The sequence below is a fragment of the Gorilla gorilla genome, chromosome 1 (assembly GCF_029281585.2).
Source record: "Gorilla gorilla gorilla isolate KB3781 chromosome 1, NHGRI_mGorGor1-v2.1_pri, whole genome shotgun sequence".
Classification (NCBI taxonomy): Eukaryota; Metazoa; Chordata; class Mammalia; order Primates; family Hominidae; genus Gorilla; species Gorilla gorilla.
The window spans coordinates 177,761,390-177,781,629 of NC_073224.2; the positions used below are offsets into that span (position 1 = coordinate 177,761,390).

Here is a 20,240-nt window from a genome sequence, read left to right on the forward strand (position 1 = left end):
GGGATGGAGAGGCTGCAGTGAGCCGGTATCTCACCACTGCACTCAAGCCTGGGTTACAGCCAGACACCATTCCCCGCTCCTCCGCAAAAAGGAAGCAATGCTCAGATTCACATGTTAGAAACAGCACTCCAGTTTTTTTAGCATGAGTGACATTTATTCAATAAACATTTGTGGAGTGTCCATTCAGAGTCCTGGGCTCCAGAGAATGGTTTGTTGGTGGGGGGCAGATGTAAGCTAACGACCACTATGAAATGTGACAAGTGTTGGAGGCCTGAGTCGAGCTGCGGAGACTGACTGGGACAAAGGGAGTCAAGGAAGCCTCCCAGAGGAGGTGGCTTTTCAGCTAAGCCATAACGACGCCTAGGAGTTTAGATATAACAGCAGGTGGATGGAAGATGTGGCATGTGAAAGAGCATGACCTGACCTGGGCTGGGCACGCTGGCTCACGCCTGTAATCCCAGCTATTCGGGTGGCTGAGGCACAAGAACCGCTTGAATGCGGGAGGTGGAGGTTGCAGTGAGCCAAGATCACGCCACTGTACTCCAGCCTGGGCGACAGAGTGAGACTCCATCACGAAAAAAAAAAAAAAAGGAAAAAAAGAAAAAGTGTGACCTGTTGGGCAATGGAGACAATTTCAAAATGACTTTAGTTTCAGTTACGCAGGAGACGTGACTCAACAGGAGATGTGAAAGGGAGGTCAGGAAACATACCACACTCGTACATGGATACTTGGAATTTGGACTTGTGCCTGTAACTTGAGGGGAATAACAGACCCCTTTGAAAATGCAAAGGCCTCAACAGAAAAAGTTTGGGAGGCCAAGGCGAAAGGACTGCTTGAGGCCAGGAGTTTAAGACCAGCCTGGGCAAAATAGCAAGACCTCATCTCTACAAAAAAAAATTTTAAATAAAAAATAGACAGGCATGGTGACACATGCCTGTAATCCTAGTTACTCAGGAGGCTAAAGCAGGAGGATTGTTTGAGTCCAGTGAGTTATTTTCGCACCACTGCACTCCAGCCTAGGTGACAGATTGAGACCCCATCTCTAAAAGAAAAAAAAGAAAGAAAAAGTAAAATGGCCAGGCGCAGTGGCGCACGCCTGTAATCTCAGCACTTTGGGAGGCTAAGGTGGGCTGATCCATTGAGGTCAGGAGTTCCAGACCAGTCTGGCCAACATGGTGAAACCCCCATCTCTACTAAAAAATACAAAAATTAGCAGGGCATGGTGGTGCATGCCTATAATCCCAGCTACTCGGGAGGCTGAGGCATGAGAATCACTTGAACCCAGTAGGCAGAGGTTGCAGTGAGCCAAGATTGTGCCACTGCACTCCAGCCTGGGTGACAGAGTGAGTGAGACTCCATCTCAAAAAAAAAAAAAAGTTTTTGCAATTAAAAAAAGAAGGCAAAATTTGCATACAACTTCAGGGATTCAAAAATCTGCATTCAGCTGAATGCAGTTGCTCACACCTGTAATCCCAACACTTTGAGAGGCTGAAGCAGAAGGATCACTTGAGCCCAGCCTGGGCAACATAGTGACACCCCATCTCTACAAAAAAAAAAAAAATTAATAACTAGCCAGGCGTTGTGATGTGTGCCTGTAGTCTCAGCTACTTGGGAGGCTAAGGTGGGGAGATCACTTGAGCCCAGGAGGTCAAGGCTGCGATGACTGTGATCTCACCACTATACTCCAGGCTAGGTGACAGAATGAGACCCTGTCTCAAAAAGAAAAAAAGGATTCAAAATCTTACTGCTATGGGCAGTGGGGAGCCATTGATTTCTAAACAATAGGGGCATATGATCAGATTTGCTATTTATTAATAGAATGATCACAGAAGGTGACTGAAAGCAAAGGGATCAGCTAGGATGTTCTAATGAGACAGTGGGTATAAAGCAGGAAGGGCCCAGTGCATGGTGGTATTGGTGGGGATGAAGAATAGAGCCCCATAGGAAAGGCATCAGGAATGGGATGTGCCAGCATGTGACAGACTGGATAGTGAGTGGAGAGCAGTCAAAAACGGTGACAGAATGGTGGGGTATGCATTCTTCTCTTCCTCTTCCTCTTTAATAATAGAATTCCCAACTTTTAGCCGGGCACATGGCCACCCAAAATAGACTTCATTTGCCAGCTCTCCTTCAAGCTTGATGTGACCCTGTAACTACGTTCTGACTGGCAAGGTGTGAGTGAAGTGAGGTGTGCAAACTCTGGCTCCCGCATTTAAAGGAAAAGGAAATGCATTTCCCCCTTCCCACTGGCTGGAATGTGGTAGTGATCCATCTTGATCCAAGGAGATGAGGCCACCGTCCAAGGGATGATAGAACAGCAAGTCAGAAGGAGCATAGGTCCCCAACACCATAAAGCTGTCATCTCCTCTCTGGACTGCTTATTCTGCATTTGATATCTGAGCAAGAAATAATCTTCTCACACGTGTAAGCCATTGTACACTTGAATCTCTGTGGCAGTAGGAGTTAGACAACTGCACTTAGCACCACACGGCAGTGTCAACAGTGAAATGCTATGGTTAGTGGATTTCAGGGGGAAATGCTGGGAAAGGCCTTTCGAAAGGAGTATCCTTTCAATGCCTAAGGCATAAAGAATGTCTCCTTATGACACCAGCCCGTGCTCCACGCCCACAGTGGAGTCATCCAGCCCACAGCCTTGCAGAAGGTACAGCTATATGTTGCTCTAGCAGATTCCTGAATACAGGCTGTGCACCCTGAGGCAGCCTGTCCTTAAGTGAGTCATTGTCTATGAAGTGGCCTGGTGTGGAATTATGGGTGGAACCATTGAATTATCTGAGAAATCTGAATGAAGAAACATGTGGCATTTCAGGCAGTCACAGTGGGGTGCGATCAGGGAGAAGAGAGTGAAGCCGTGAGGTGGAGTGAGGCATAAAGGGAAAGGTAAAATTTGCATGAGTAGAGGTCAAAACAGGCTGAAAGCGCTGGGCACAATGGCTCATGCCTGTAATCCCAGCACTTTGGGAGACCTAGGTGGGTGGATCACTGGGGAGGTCAGGAGTTGAAGACCAGCCTGGTCAACATGGTGAAACCCTATCTCTACTAAAAATACAAAAAAATTAACCAGGTGTGGTGGCACACGCCTGTAATCCCAGCTACCTGGGAGGCTGAGGCAGGAGAATCACTTGAACTTGGGAGGTGGAGGCTGCAGTGACCCAAGTTCATGCCACTGCACTCTAGCTTGGGTGACAGAGCGAGACCCTGTCTCAAAAAAAAAAAAAAAAAAAAAAAAAGAAGGACAGGCTGAAAGTGTGAGCAAGAAGGATCTATGAGGTAGACAAAAGATCAAGTGCAAAGAGAAGAATGCACTTATGGAGCAGATGCCAATCCTCCTTGCCTTGGAACTTCTCCTCAGCCCCATCCAGGATCCCGACTGCAGGAGGAGCTGTCACACTCCTACAAGAAAACCTGGCTCCTGGCCATTGCAGGACAGACACCAGACACTGCCTGGGCCCATGAGGCCCTCTCTTGGTAATTTTAGAGCTGAGATTTAGGAGAGAGATTCAGTCTCCTTCTGGTGTCTGGACTGTATCATGTAGATCTCAGCTGCTGATCAGCAGGGTCAGCCTTGTGGAGTTAAGGGGCCAAAGGGGCTCTTCAGTCATAAAGCCTAAAGAGGTGGTTAGAGCAAAGCAGAGATAAGAATTTCTGGCTTCTCTGGAGCAACACTTGTTCCTTCAGGAAGACCCCAGATGATACCTACTCTTGAATTCTGTAACTTGTTTCTCTTTTCCCAGTCTCCTCTCTGGGTTAGGCAGCTAGTGGGAAGCAAGGAAGGGCTGGTATCTGGAGTCAGATATCTCAGGTGTTGAATTCCAGCTGGACCACTTCTTCACTCAGCTTTTGATCTGTAAAATGGGGGATAATTGTTCCTTGTTCCTCCTCTGTCTTTTTTTTTTTTTTTTTTTTTTGAGACAGGATCTCCCTCTGTCACCCAGGCTGGAGACCAGTGATGCAATCTCAGCTCACTGCAACCTCTGCCTCCCAGGCTCAAGTTACCCTCCCACCTCACCCTGCCCCCTAGTAGCTGGAACTACAGGCATGCGCCACCACACCCAGATAAATTTTGTATCTTTTGTAGATGGGGGGTCTCACTTTATTGCCCAGGCTGCTCTCGAACTCCTGGGCTCAAGCAATCCAGCCTCCTAAGGTCTGGGATTACAGGCATGAGCCACCACACCCAGCCCCCTCCTCTGTTTTTCTGTGTTTAGCTAAAATGGTCCCTATGATAGAACTTAATATACAGTGGAGAGCATCCCCTTTCCCCTGGCTGTTTGATTCTTTTTTCCTAGACCTGGGCCCATAAAAACAGCAGCTTGCCTTCACTGAGTACTTAGAAATGCCCAGGCATCAGTCCTAAGGGGTTTGTATGAAGTTACGTACGTCTCATCATAACCCAGTGAGCTAGATATTATCCCTGTTTTACATATGCAGAAACTGAAGCACGGAGAGATTAAGTAACTCACCTAAGGCCACACAGCCTAGTAAGCAAAGGATCTGGGATTTCAAGCCGGATCAGGCTCTGTGACTACACTCCACTGCCTGCTGTGAGCCCAGAACTCTTCTTGCTCCCTTGCCAGTGACCCAGGCTGGGGGAGAGAGGTGCCTGGCTGCAGGCCAGTGGACACTGCTGAGAGAACAAAACTGCTTCGGGGACCTGACATGAAGTCAGTGCCTGACCTGCAGGTCCTACTGGGTGGCTCAGGACAAAGGGGACAAACAGGCAGAGTATTTGGGACTGGAGGAGTTGAGGTATCAGGATGCCCATGTGCTTAGCATTCCTGGGGAAGAAAGAGGCCTCTGTCCAGGGCACAGATGGTCTGAACCCCGCATTACCTCCACTGCCCACTAAGGAAGGAGTTCTTGACAGTTCCAAATCCATTCCTTCACACCCTCTCCTGTTTCAGTGAGAGCTGGGCCTGGAACAGAGGAACCCCAGCTGCTGTCTGAGGGAGTCCCACCTGACCTCCCCTCCGAGCCCCATCCAGCCCTTGGTCCATTTCCATGCTTGGGAGAGGTCTGGAAATGGCTGCAGGGCCTCTGCTCTGAAGCAAGCAGAACAATTCTGTTGCTGTTTGGGGATTTGAGAGTACATTCTCCAATCTCATGTTGCCTTTGAGATGAGGGGATTTCCACTCTTCTCCCTGGAAGGGAAAACTATGGGAGAAAACTGTCCTTTGACACCCTCTCCACAATCCCAGTGGTCAGATCCGGGGCAGGAACGGAGGGAAGCTCAGGCCTGGTCCCCACAAAGAGGAAGTGGCTGCTGTTCTCCCCACCTCTTGTGGGCTTAGCAGGGCTGGTCCAGCCCAGTGTGGGACCGTGTGACTCTGCGTGTGAGTGTTAGGATGGTCACTGTAAATCTACGCCACGCCCTTCTTTTGAGCTTTAGTCAGGAATAAAGTTGATGTCTGTCTATGGTATCTTATCTTTCAATTGGTTCCCTGCCTGGGAAATGAGAAAAGTGATGTTATTTATTGTCCCCATGCCCCAAGCCCCACACATTCCCTGGTCAGCACACTGGGCTTGTAGATGACACCTAGCTTGGTCCAGCTAGGAGAAGTGGGATGGAAAAAGAGGGGTGAGGGTGACAGGGCACATGAAATGGAGCACTGCCAGACCCAAAGGATGTCTGAGCCCACAGCTGACATGCCCTATTGAGGGCTCACTGTGTTCCAGGAGCTGCCATTCACAGAAGACACAATGGTGCTCCCTGGAGTTGTACAACAGAGTGTCCTAGGTCCCAACGTGAGGTAGGACAGAGCCTCACAGGAGGAGAGACAGGGCATCCAGGCCTTGACGTTCAGAGGTCTGGTCAGGTAGACAAGGGGACAGAGAGGCAGGCGGGACCATACCAGGGGCCAGGATTTGCCGCCCAGGAGCCTGACCAGGAGTCAGAGGAAGTCGGTGGTCCAAGATGGGGCTCGGTCCAAGTAGCAAAGAGGGCAATAATTCAGGACAGCAACAATTATGGAGCCACCTAGGTGCCAACCCCAATCAGACCCGATCTGGGTTTTAACGCACTCACATTCGAGGCCGGGCGCAGTGGTTCACTCCTGTAATCCCAACACTTTGGGGGGCCTAGGTGGGCGGATCCCCTGAGGTCAGGGGTTCAAGACCAGCCTAACCAACAAAGTGAAACCCCGTCTCTTCTAAAACAAACAAACAAAAAACAAAAGTAGCTGAGCGTGGTGGCACATGCCTGTAGTCCTAGCTACTCGGGTGGCTGAGGCAGGAGAATCGCTTGAACCTGGGAGGCGGAAGTTGCAGTGAGCCGAGATTGTGCCACCGCACTCCAGCCTAGGCAACAAGAGCGAAACTCTGTCTCAAACAACAACAACAACAACAACAACAACAAAAACCACTCACATTCGAGGCTGGCTGTGGTGGCTCACGCCTGTAATCCCAACACTTTGGGAGGCTGAGGCGGGAGGATCGCTTGAGGCCATCACTAAAAATACAAAAAAAATTAGTCGGGCATGGTGGTGGGTGCCTGTGGTCCCAGCTACTGGGAGGCTGAGGCATGAAAATTGCTTGAGCCCAGGAGGCAGAGATTGCAGTGAGCCAAGATTGTACCACTGCACTCCAGCCTAGGTAACAGAGCAAGACTCTGTCTCAAAGAAACATAAAAAATAAGTAAAATAAAATAAAACATTCATATTCAAATCTAAATGGACATAAGAAAAACAAAATATAAAAACACTCACAGCCCAGCAGGGAACAGACACAGGAACCAAGGGGTCAGCTGAGACAGGACTGAGCTGGGTCTTGAAGCATGAATAGGAAGGAGTTCACTCAGCAGAGATGTGGGGTAAGCATTCCAGACTAGGGGTGCAAGCAGGAAAGAGCACCGGGATGTCCTCTGACATCCAGCAGTGGGTGGCTACCTGGGGCTGAAGTACTTAGGGGATTACAATAATCTAAAAGGCGATTGTTGATTGATAACTCTCTACATTCAAATGCTTAATGTAGATGCCAAGTTTGTTGAAGAGTGAATTTCATAGGCTTCAAGACCATAGCATGCCATGCTGGACCGTAGCTTCAGAATCACCCCATCCTCCTTGAATTCCTCTGGGGTTCCCTTAGGTAACCTGGAGGAGAAGGGAGGGAAGGTGGATGGGGAGGCCACTGGTGCTCTGGTCCTCTCAGAAGTCCTCAGGTTGTGCCAGTTGGCTCTCTTTAGAATGTGTGCCAGCAGGCTGGGCATGGTGGCTCACACCTGTAATCCCAGCACTTTGGGAGGCCAAGCTGGGCAGATCACCTGAGGTCAGGAGTTTGATACCAGCCTGGCCAACATGGTGAAACCTTGTCTCTACTAAAAATACAAAAATTAGCTGGGCGTGGTGGTGCACGCCTATAATCCCAGCTACTCGGGAGGCAGAGGTTGCAGTGAGCAAAGATTGTGCCATTGCACGCTAGCCTGGGCAACAAGAGTGAAACTCTGTCTCAAAAAAAAAAAAAAAAAAAAAAGAATAATACACAAGATCAAGTGGAGTTTATTCTAGAAATTGAAGAATCAAAGATGGTGCTATATTAAGAAATTTTGGGCCACACGCAGTGGCTCACGCCTGTAATCTGGCACTTTGGGAGGCCAAGGCGGGCAGATCACTTGAGGTCAGGAGTTTGAGACCAGTCTGGCCAACATAGCGAAACCCTGTCTCTACATTAAAAAAAAAAAAAAAAAAAAAAAGCTTAGCTGCTTAGCTGTGTGTGGTGGCGGGTGTCTGTAATCCTAGCTACTCGAGAGGCTGAGGCAGGAGAATCACTCGAACCAAGACAGAGGTTGCAATGAGCTAAGATCGCATCACTGGACTCCAGCCTGGAGGACCGAGTGAGACTCCATCTCAAAAAAAAAAAAAAAAAAGAAATTTTGTAATATAATTATTAAGTCAAAAGAGAAACTATATATATAATCACCTTTATTAATGTTGAAAATACATTTAGTCTGGGAGTGATGGCTTACACCTGTAATCTCAGCACTTTGGGAGACCAAGGTGGGCGGATCACTTGAGGTCAGGAGTTCAAGACCAGCCTGGTCAACATGGTGAAACCTCATCTTTACTAAAAATACAAAAATTAGCCTGGCATGATGGGGTGCGCCTGTAATTCCAGCTACTAGGGAGGCTGAGGCCCGAGAATCGCTTGAGCCCAAGAGGCAGAGATTGCAGTGAGCCGAGATTACACCACTACACTCCAGCCTTGGTGACAGAGTGAGACCTTGTCTCAAAAAACCAAAAAAAAAATAAAAACGAAAATACCTTTTGGCCAGGTGTGGTGTCTTACGCCTGTAATCCCAGCAGTTTGGGAGGCCGAGGTGGGCAGATCACTTGAGGTCACGAGTTCGAGATCAGCCTGTCCAATGTGGTAAAACCCTCTCTCTACTAAAAATACAAAAATCCATCATCGCTAACACGGTGAAACCCTGACTCTACTAAAAATACAAAAAATTAGCTGGGCGTGGTGGGGTGCATCTATAGTTCCAGCTACTCAGGAGGTTGAGGCAGGAGAATCGCTTGAACCCGGGAGGCAGAGGTTGCAGTGAGCCAAGATCACGCCACTGCACTCCAGCCTGGGTGACAGAGCGAGACTCTGTCTCAAAATACATACAAAAATTAGCCAGGTGTGGTGGCAGGCGCCTGTAATCCCAGCTATTTGGGAGGCTGAGGCAGGAGAATTGCTTGAACCTGGGAGATGGAGGTTGCAGTGAGCCGAGATCGCGCCACTACACTCCAGCCTGGGTGACAGTGCAAGACTCTGTCTCAAAAAAAAAAAAAAAAGAAAATACATTTCACGGCTGGGCGCGGTGGCTCACGCCTGTAATCCCAGCACTTTGGGAGGCTGAGGCGGGGGAATCGCCTGAGGTCAGGAGTTTGAGACCACCCTGGCCAGCGTGGTGAAACCCCGTCTCTACTAAAAATACAAAAATTAGCTGGGCATGGTGGCAGGTGCCTATAATCCCAGCTACTCGGGAAGCTGAGGCAGGAGAATTGCTTGAACCCGGGAGGCGGAGGTTGCAGTGAGCCGAGATTGCACCACTGCACTCCAGCCTGGGTGACAGAGCGAGGCTCTGTCTCAAAAAAAAAAACCCCAGAAAATACATTTAAATAAAATATCTATACCCATTCCTAGTAAACTTCTGTCTTAGTCACCTCAGGCTGCTTTAAGAATGTATCACAGACTGGGTGGCTTAAACAACAGGCTGTTATTTCCTCACCATTCTGGAGGCTGGAAGTCTGAAATCAGGGTGCCAACATGGTGAGGTTCTGGTGGGGCCCTCTTCTTGGCTTGCAGACAGCTGACATCTCACTGTATGGTCACATGGCCTTTCTTTGGTGTGTGCTCATAAAGACAGAGCTCTCTGTCCCTCCTCTTATAAGGAAACTAATCCACTGCAAGGCGTCCACTACCATGGCCTGATCTAAACCTAAGTACTTCTCAAAGGCCCCACCTTCAAATACCATCACATTGGAAGTTAGGGCTACAGCATATGAATTTCGAGGGGACACAAACATTCAGTCCATAACAATCTCTTAATACATATTTACGGGTAGTTCTTTATCTTACTCTTTTATATTTATTCTTCTAAATAGAGACAGAGTCTCATTATGTTGCCCAGGCAAGTCTCAAACTCCTGCGGTCAAGTAATCTCCCAACGTTGGCCTCCCAGAGTGCTGGGATTACAGGCGTGAGCCACCGTGCCTGGCCACCTTTATTCTCTTTTTACCTCTAACAAAAAGTAAATAAAAGTAGCCGGGCGCAGTGGCTCACGCCTGTAATCCTAGCACTTTGGGAGGCCAAGGCAAGTGAATCCCTTGAACCCAGGAGTTCGAGACCAGCCTGGGCAACATGACAAAACCTCATCTCTACAACAAGTACAAAAATTACCTGGGCGTGATGGTGCACACCTGTAGTTTCAGCTACTTGGGAGGCTGAGGTGGGAGGATTGCTTAAGCCTGGGGAGGCGGAGGTAGTTGTGAGCCAAGATCGTGCCACTGCACTCCAGCCTGGGTAACAGAGCCAGAACCTGTCTCAAAATAAATAAATAAATAAATAAAAGTTAAAAGAATTAGTTTGTATTTTCTATTTAATTAAAGATAAAAAGGGCTGGTTTGTATCTTTTTCATGGAGTCTTATTTTTCCCCTTAAATTTTAACTATCATCATCTTGTCTGATGTCTGTCTTCTCATTTAATTCCATTTTTGTAACTTTTAAAAATAAATGAGGCCGGGCACAGTGGCTCACACCTGTAATCCCAGCACTTTGGGAGGCAGAGGCGAGTGGACTGCCTGAGGTCAGGAGCTTGAGACCAGCCTGACCAACATGGTGAACCCCTGTCTCTACTAAAAATACAAAAAAAAATTAGCTGGGCATGGTGGTGGGCGCCTGTAATCCCAGCTACTCAGGAGGCTGAGGCAGGAGAATTGCTTGAACCTGGGAGGCAGAGGTTGCGGTGAGCCGAGATCATGCAACAGTACTCCAGCCTGGGCGACAGAGTGAGACTCTGTCTCCAAAAAAAAAAAAAAAGGAAAAAAAAATAAACCCCAAGCAGATATAATAAAAGACACTTCATACAAATGAATCAAAAATGAATTAAAACCAATGAAAGAAAAAGTTGAAAACATGAAATTAGAGGGAATAAAAGATATGGTGGGTGAAATAGACCCAGTTCTTTAGTCCTGTAAAAAAATAAGATAAACCACATTTTTTTAATTTTTATTTTTTTTGGAGTCAGGGTCTCACTCTGTTGCCCAGGCTGGAGTGCAGTGGCATGATCCCGGCTCACTGCAACCTCCGCCTCCCAGATTCAAGCAATTCTCCTACCTCAGCCTGAGTAGCTGGGATAACAAGTGTGTGTCACCATGCCCAGCTAATTTTGTATATTTAGTAGAGATGGGGTTTCACCATGTTAGCCAGGCTGATCTCGAACTCCCAACATCAGGTGATCTGCCTGCCTCCGTCTCCCAGAGTGTTGGGATTACAGGCGTAAGCCACCACGCCTGGCCTTATTTTTATGTTTTTGAGACAGGGTGTACTTCATCACCCAGACTGGAGTGGAGTGGTGTGATCACAGCTCACTGCAGCCTCGACCTCCTGGGCTCATACAATCCTCCTACCTCAGCCTCTTGAGTAGCTAGGACTACAGGCGCACACCACCACACCTGGCCAGATTTTGTAATGTATTGTGGAGACAGGGTCTCACTATATTGCCTAGGCTGGTCTTAAACTCCAGAGCTCAAGCAATCCTCCTGCTGCAGCCTCCCAAAGTGCTGGGATTATAAGCGTGAGCCGCCACACCCAGCATAAAGCACATTTAAGGATACAAAATTCGGCCATGCGCCGTGGCTCATGCCTGTAATCCTAGCACTTTGGGAGGCCAAGGTGGGCAGATCACTTAAGGCCAGCAGTTTGACACCAGCCTGGCCAACATGGTGAAACCCATCTCTACTAAAAATATAAAAATTAGCCAGGTGTGGTGGTGCATGCCTGTAATCCTAGCTACTCAAGAGGCTGAGGCAGGAGAACCATTTGAACCCAGGAGGCAGAGGTTGCAGTGAGCCGAGATTGTGCCATTGCACACCAGCCTGGGGGACAAGAGTGAAACTCCTTCTCAAAAAAAAAAGGCCGGGTGTGGTGGCTCACACCTGTAATCCCAGCACTTTGGGAGGCCAAGGCGGGCGGATCACGAGGTCAAGAGATCAAGACCATCCTGGCTAACACCATGAAACCCCATCTCTACTAAAAATACAAAAAAAAAATTAGCGGGGCATGGTGGCAGGCGCCTGTAGTCCCAGCTGCTGGGGAGGCTGAGGCAGGAGAATGGCATGAACCCAGGAGGTGGAGCTTGCAGTGAGCCGAGATCATGCCACTGCACTCCAGCCTGGGCGACAGAGCGAGACTCTGCCTCAAAAAAAAAAAAAAAAAAAGGCTCTCCCTCTCCCTCTCCCGTCTCCATCTCCCCACGGTCTCCCTCTCCCTCTCTTTCCACGGTCTCCCTCTGATGCCCAGCCGAAGCTGGACTGTACTGCTGTCATCTCTGCTCACTGCAACCTCCCTGCCTGATTCTCCTGCCTCAGCCTGCCGAGTGCCTGCGATTGCAGGTGCGCGCTGCCACGCCTGACTGGTTTTCGTATTTTTTTTGATGGAGACGGGGTTTCGCTGTGTTGGCCGGGCTGGTCTCCAGCTCCTAACCGCGAGTGATCCACCAGCCTCAGCCTCCCGAGGTGCCGGGATTGCAGACGGAGTCTCGTTCACTCAGTGCTCAATGGTGCCCAGGCTGGAGTGCAGTGGCGTGATCTTGGCTGGCTACAACCTCCACCTCCCAGCCGCCTGCCTTGGCCTCCCAAAGTGCCGAGATTGCAGCCTCTGCCCGGCCGCCACCCCGTCTGGGAAGTGAGGAGCGTCTCTGCCTGGCCGCCCATCGTCTGGGATGTGAGGAGCCCCTCTGCCTGGCTGCCCAGTCTGGAAAGTGAGGAGCGACTCTGCCCGGCCGCCATCCCATCTAGGAAGTGAGGAGCGTCTCTGCCCGGCAGCCCATTGTCTGAGATGTGGGGAGCGCCTCTGCCCCGCCACCCCGTCTGGGATGTGAGGAGAGCCTCTGCCCGGCTGCGACCCCATCTGGGAGGTGAGGAGCGTCTCTGCCCGGCCGCCCCGTCTGAGAATTGAGTAGACCCTCCGCCCGGCAGCCGCCCCGTCTGGGAAGTGAGGAGCGTCTCCGCCCGGCAGCCGCCCCGTCTGGGAGGGAGGTGGGGGGTCAGCCCCCCGCCCGGCCAGCTGCCCCGTCCGGGAGGGAGGTGGGGGGGTCAGCCCCCCACCCGGCCAGCCGCCCCTCCAGGAGGTGAGGGGCGCCTCTGCCCGGCGGCCCCTACTGGGAAGTGAGGAGCCCCTCTGCCTGGCCACCACCCTGTCTGGGAGGTGTACCCAACAGCTCATTGAGAACGGGCCATGATGACAGTGGCGGTTTTGTGGAATGGAAAAGGGGGAAAGGTGGGGAAAAGATTGAGAAATCGGATGGTTGCTGTGTCTGTGTAGAAAGAAGTAGACATGCGAGACTTTTCATTTTGTTCTGTACTAAGAAAAATTCTTCTGCCTTGGGATCCTGTTGATCTATGACCTTACCCCCAACCCTGTGCTCTCTGAAACATGTGCTGTGTCCACTCAGGGTTGAATGGATTAAGGGCGGTGCAAGATGTGCTTTGTTAAACAGATGCTGGAAGGCAGCATGCTCGTTAAGAGTCATCACCACTCCCTAATCTCAAGTACCCAGGGACACAAACACTGCGGAAGGCCACAGGGTCCTCTGCCTAGGAAAACCAGAGACCTTTGTTCACTTGTTTATCTGCTGACCTTCCCTCCACGATTGTCCTATGACCCTGCCAAATCCCCCTCTGCGAGAAACACCCAAGAATGATCAATAAAAATAATAAAATAAAATAAAACAGATAACAAAATTAAAAGCCCAATTTGCATAGCTAGATGAGTGCAGTATGGTGGAAGTAATACAAACAGAGGTGTTCTAATCACACTAGAAGTCAACATTGAGCATCGCAAGATACCATTTTTTTCTTCATTAAAATGTGTTTTAAATTATGCCCTTTGTTGACAGGAAGAGGTGAAAAGCCAGCTCTCTCAGTTGAGACAGTATAAATCACTAACTCTGTTTTTGAAAGTAATATGGATAATATTTAGCACAAGCCATAAAATGACCAGACCCTTTGGTCTATTCCAGTCTTGCTAGCCTGTCCTACCATAAGGGTGGGGTGGAGAAGGAGGGTAGGACTAAATAAAGGAAATTCTTATTCATAAAAATTTACATTTGTATATATGGTGATAAGAAACAAAATAACTGCAAGGTCCAATGGTTATTTTAGAGGAAAGATTTAATTTAAAAATTGGCCGGGCACAGTGGCTCACACCTATAATCCCAACACTTTGGGAGGCCAAGTTGGATGGATCACCTGAGGTCAGGAGTTCAAGACCTGCTTGGCCAACATGGCAAAACCCCATCTCTACTAAAAATACAAAAAAAATTATCCAGCGCCTGTGATCCCAGCTACTAGGGAGGCTGAGGCACAAGAATTGCTTGAACCCGGGAGGTGAAGGTTGGCAATGAGTTGAGATCGCACCATTGCATTCAAGCCTGGACAACAGAGCGAGACTCTATCTCAAAACATAAATAAATAAATAATTGACTTTTAGCAGCTTTAATTGCTTATTATTATTATCTGAGATGGAGTCTCGCTCTGTCGTCCAGGCTGGAGTGCAGTGGCACGATCTTGGCTCACTGCCACCTCCACCTCCTGGTTTCAAGCGATTCTCCTGCCTCAGCTTCCCAAGTAGCTGGGATTACAGGCATGCACCACCACACCCAGCTAATTTTGTATTTTTAGTAGAGACAGGCTTTCTCCATGTTGGTCAGGCTTGTCTTAAACTCCTGACCTCAGGTGATCGGCCTCCCAAAGTGCTGGGACTATGCGCGCAAGCCACCGTGCCTGGCCTACTTTTCATATTCTTACGCAAGTTAAGCAAATAATTGAAATATCCCTATTTGTTTATAGACTTGGGTCAGGCTGTTGTATAATAACATCTCTAGACTTCTTCAATGTCTCATCTGAAGTGTGAGGCTCCTCAGTCCTCTTTCTCAGGTGTTCAGAGAACACAGTATTGTCCCTTTCATATAACTCATAAGCCTTAACATTCTTTAATGTCTGGTTTTCCCACTAAGACCATAAACTCTATCAAGTCAAGGAAAGTCTTTCTTGGCATAAAAATATTTGGGCCACTGGTATTGAGTTCACATCCTCCATTGTTGCAGTGAAAAGAGAGATAGATGTCACAATCCCTAATAGCCTGGAGTTTTGCTGCCGTGTTTTTATACTACCATACAGAAAACTTAAATGTCTGCATACTGTCATTTAAAAGCTAATAATAGAGAAGTAAAAAATATGGATTTTTAAATATCTCTAAGCCCCAGACATACTAAAGGAGAAATAATTCTCTGCATGAGTCAAGTCCTCTCTCCAGCCGGGCACGGTGGCTCACGCCTGTAATCCTAGCACTTTGGAAGGCTGAGGCAGATGGATCCCCTGAGGTCAGGAGTTTGAGACCAGCCTGGCCAACATGATGAAACCCCCTCTCTACTAAAAATACAAAAATTAACCAGGTGTAGTGGCACATGCCTGTAATCCCAGCTACTCAGGAGGCTGAGGCAGGAGAATTGCTTGAACCCAAGGGGAGGCGGGGAGTGCGTAGGTTGCAGTGAGCCAAGATCGTGCCACTTCAGCCTGGGTGAAAGAGTGAAACTCCATCTCAAAAAACAAGTCCTCCTCTCTCCTCTAGGTTTTTTCAGGCTATTCTTTCTTTTTTTTTTTTTTTTGAGACAGTCTCACTCTGTCGCCCAGGCTGGAGTGCAGTGGTGTGATCTCAGCTCACTGCAACTTCTGCCTCCTGGGTTCAAGCAGTTCTCCTGCCTCAGCCTGCCAGGTAGCTGGGACTACAGGCACTCGCCACCATGCCCGACTAATTTTTGTATTTTTAGTAGAGATGGGGTTTCACCATGTTGGTCATGCAGGTCTTTAACTCCTGACTTCGTGATCCGCTCACCTCAGCCTCCCAAAGTGCTGGGATTACGGGTGTGAGCCACCACGCCCGGCAGGCTATTCTTTCTATCTGGAAGCCCTTTTTCCTGCCCTTGTTAAGCTAAGTCCTAGGATCCTTCAGGACTTGATTCAGTTAACCATCTCCCTTAAGAAGTCTCCTTTCAGGCCAGGCGAGGTGGTTGCAAGAATTTGGTGATCTACAGGTACCCTCTAACTCTCTTCCTATGCTGCCTGGGACACGGCCGGGTGTAGTGAGTGGCCCACGCCTGTAATCCTAGCACTTTGGGAGGCCAAGGCAGGTGGATCACTTGAGGTCAGGAGTTCGAGACCAGCCTGGCCAACATGGTGAAATCCCATCTCTACTAAAAATACAAAAGTTAGCCAGGCAGTATGGCATGCACCTGTAGTCCCAGTTACTGGGGAGGCTGGGGCAGAAGAATCCCTTGAACCTGGGAGGCAGAAGTTGCAGTCAGCCAAGATTGTGCCATTGCACTCTAGCCTGGGTGACAGAGCCAGACTCCATCTCAAGAAAAAAAAAAAAAAAAAAAAGACAAGGACACGTGGGCTGGGAGCTTCTAAGTCCCTAGGATGTTTCTATTTCTTTACAAATCTGGTAGTAGATGGGGATGTAAAATGGTGTGGCTGCTGTAAAAAACCGTAAGGAGGTTCCTCAAAAAACTAAAAATAGGCTGGATGCAGTGACTCATGTCTGAAATCCCAGTAGCTTGGGAAGCTGAGGTGGGAGGATCACTTGAGCCCAGGAGGCCAAGGCTGCAGTGAGCTGTGATCATGCTACTACATAGCAGCCTTGGTGACAAAACAATACCCTGTTTAAAAAAAAAAAAAATTAAAATTAAAATTACTATATGATCTGGTCTGGGCAGGGTGGTTCATGCCTATAATCCCAGCACTTTGGGAGGCTGAGGCAGGTGGATCGCCTGAGGTCAGGAGTTCAAGACCAGCCTGACCAACATGGTGAAACCCCGTCTCTACTAAAAATACAAAAAAATTAGCTGGGCGTGGTGGCACACACCTGTAATCCCAGCTACTCAGGAGGCTGAGGCAGGAGAATTGCTTGAACCTGGGAGGCGGACGTTGCAGTCAGCTGAGATCATGCCATTGCACTCCAGTCTGGGCAACAAGAGTGAAATTCTGTCTCAAAAAATAAACAAACAAAACAAAACCATATGATCCAGCAATTCCATTTTGGGGCAAGAATTCAAAAAGATATTTACACATCCATGTTCATTACAGCATTATTCAAAATATCCAAGAGGTGAAAACCACAAAAACGTCCATCTAAAGGTGAGTACATGAAGATGTGGTATAAACATACAAAGGAATATTATGCAGCCTTTTTAAAAGAAGATTCTTTCACATGCTACAACATGGCTGAACCTCGAGGATGTCACACTGAGTGAAATAAGCCAGTCACACAAGGACAAATACTGTATCCGTCCATTCACATGAGGTATCTGGAATAGTTAAAAAATCACAAAAACAGGCTGGGTACGGTGGCTCATGCCTGTAATCCCAGCACTTTGGGAGGCCGAGGCGGGCAGATCATTTGAGGTCAGGAGTTCAAGACCAGCCTGGCCAACATGGTGAAACCCCATCTCTACTAAAAATACAAAAATTAGCTGGGCAGTAGTGGCACGAGGCTGTAATTCCCTGCTACTCAGGAGGCTGAGGCAGGAGAGTCGCTTGAACCCAGGAGACGGAGGTTGCGGTAAGCTGAGATCATGCCACTGTACTCCAGTCTGGGAGATGGATTGAAACTCTGTCCCTAAAAAAAAAAAAAAAGAAAAATCATAGAAACAGAAAGTAAAAAGGTGATTGCTAGAAGTAGGGGGAAGGAGGAATTAGTGTTTAATGGGCATAGAGTTTCAGTTTTGCAAGATGAAAAAGTTGTAGAGATTTGTTGCACAATAATATGAATATACTTAGCACACTACTGAACCGTACACTTAAAATGTTTAAGGTATCGGCCAGGCACAGTGGCTCACGCTTGTAATCCCAGCACTTTGGGAGGCCGAGGCGGGTGGATCACGAGGTCAGGAGATTGAAACCATCCTGGCTAACATGGTGAAACCCCATCTCTACTAAAAATACAAAAAATTAGCTGGGCGTGGTGGCAGGCGCCTGTAGTCCCAGATACTCGGGAGGCTGAAGCAAGAGAATGGCGTGAACCTGGGAGGCGGAGCTTGCAGTGAGCCAAGATAGCACCACTGCACTCCAGCTTGGGCAACAGAGCAAGACTCCGTCTCAAAAAAAAAGTTTAGGATGTCAAGTTAAATCTTATGTGATTGCAAGCACAATTTAAAATAAAAATTTTTAAAAAACACCTGAAGGCAATACACGAAAATACAAATAACGTAAGTTTGAAAAACACAGATGAACCATTCGAAATTTAAGATCACTGACCGGGCCCTGGTGCAGTGGCTCACACCTGTAATCCCAGCACTTTGGGAGAATGAGGTGGGTGGATCACGAGGTCTGGAGTTCGAGACCATCCTGACCAACATGGTGAAACCCCGTCTCTACTAAAAATACAAAAAATGAGCCGGGCGTGGTGGCACGTGCCTGTAGTCCCAGCTACTCGGGAGGCTGAGGCAGGAGAATTGCTTGAACCCGGGAGGCGGAGGTTGCAGTGAGCCCAGATCGCGCCATTGCACTCCCGCCTGGCAACAGAGCGAGACTCCATCCCAAAAAAAAAGATCATTGACCGGGCTCAGTGGCTCACGCCTCTAATCCCAGCACTTTGGGAGGCCGAGATTGCTGGATCACAAGGTCGGGAGTTCAAGACCAGCCTGGCTAACATGGTGAATTGCTACTAAAAATACAAAAATTAGCTGGGCATGATGACACACACCTGTAATCCCAGCTACTCAGGAGGCTGAGGCAGGAGAATTGCTTGAACCGAGGAGGCGGAGGCTGCAGTGAACCAAGATCCCACCACTGCATCCCAGCCTGGGCAACAGAGCGAGACTTGTCTCAGAAAAAAGAAAAATAAAATAAAAACAATTAAAAAGAATGGGATTACTACCCAGATATATGAGGAACTTCTGCAAACTAGCAATAAAAAGAAAAGAGGTGTTTGTTTGTTTTTGAAACTGATGAAAGAACATTGATGGTGGCCCATGCCTATAATTCCAGCACGTTGGGAGACCGAGGCGGGTGGATCACCTGAGGTCAAGAGTTTGAGACCAGCCTGGTCAACATGGAGAAACCCCATCTCTACTAAAAATACAAAAATTTTCGGGCCACGCACGGTGGCTCACGCCTGTAATCCCAGCACTTTGGGAGGCCGAAGCAGGCAGATCATCTAATGTCAGGAGTTTGAGACCAGCCTGGCCAACATGGCGAAACCCCGTCCCTACTAAAAATACAAAAATTATCCAGGCATGGTGGCACATGCCTGTAATCCCAGCTACTAGGGGGGCTGAGGCAGGAGGATCGCTTGAACCCGGGAGGCGGAGGTTGCAGTGAGCCGAGATCGTGCCACTACACTCCAGCCTGGGCAACAGAGCCAGACTCTGTCTCAAAGAAAAAACAACAACAAAAAAAATCAGCTGGGCATGGTGGCTGGCACCTGTAATCCCAGCTACTAGGGAGGCTGAGGCAGTAGAATTGTGTGAACCCGCCAGGAGGCGGAGGCTGTGGTGAGCCAAGGTTGCGCCACTGCACTCCAGCCTGGGCAACAGCATAAGACTCCATCTCAAAATAAATAAATAAATAAATAAAAGATATTAATCAGCAATTCACAGAAGACAAATTCTAAATGGCTGAAAAATATATGAAGAGATTCTCAACTTCACTAATCAGAGAAGAGATATGGTTTTGTGGTGGTAAAAATGAGAATGCAAGGGAGGATACAGGGAAATACATATTTCATCCTAGGCCTTCAGGTGGAAGAGACTCAATATACAAACAGACAATGGCCAAAGCATACATGACAACAGAACTCTCACCAACAACTTCTGCAGCAATCACTGGGGAAGCCAAACCACAACCTTTGCAGCAATTGGCCCAGAACGGTCAGAGTTGGTCAGCGACGGCCAATTTCCCTATTTTTGCTCCAAACTCAGGACCAAGCAGAGAAAAAGATATATTCCTCAAAGCCATCACATAAGAAGTCCTGCTTCTAGTTAGCCTCTCCATGCCAACAACTTCCAATCAAGACACACATACCTGAGGCCATCCCTTTTTATTTCACTATGAAGCTTTTCTGCTCCCCCTGACTGCCTCTGCCTGAGTCTTTGTCAAACACTAGTGATGGTGGCTGCCTCCTTTGCCAGACCAAGGTCTGAATTATTTGTTTGTTTGTTTGTTTGAGATGGAGTTTCGCTCTTTTTGCCCAGGCTGGAATGCAATAGCACGATCTCAGCTCGCTGCAACCTCTGCCTCCTGGGTTCAAGCGATTCTCCTGCCTCAGCCTCCCAAGTAGCTGGGATTACAGGCATGCACCACCACGCCCGGCTAATTTTGTATTTTTTAGTAGAGACGGGGTTTCTCCATGTTGGTCAAGCTGGTCTCGAACTCCCAACCTCAGGTGATCCACCTGCCTCAGCCTCCCAAAGTGCTGGGATTACAGGTGTGAGCCACCGCACCCGGCCATTTGTTTGTTT

At 48.4% G+C, this 20,240-nt stretch overlaps 1 long non-coding RNA gene across 1 annotated transcript; it reads right to left on the reverse strand.

The window, feature by feature from the left end:
* Positions 1–16,800: 16,800 nt before the first annotated feature.
* Positions 16,801–19,936, reverse strand: LOC134757144 (uncharacterized). Its single transcript, XR_010130823.1, has 2 exons — positions 18,485–19,936; positions 16,801–17,398 (listed from the first exon to the last, which is right to left on the reverse strand). It is a non-coding gene; the product is annotated as an uncharacterized lncRNA (long non-coding RNA).
* Between the last annotated feature and the right edge of the window lie 304 nt (positions 19,937–20,240).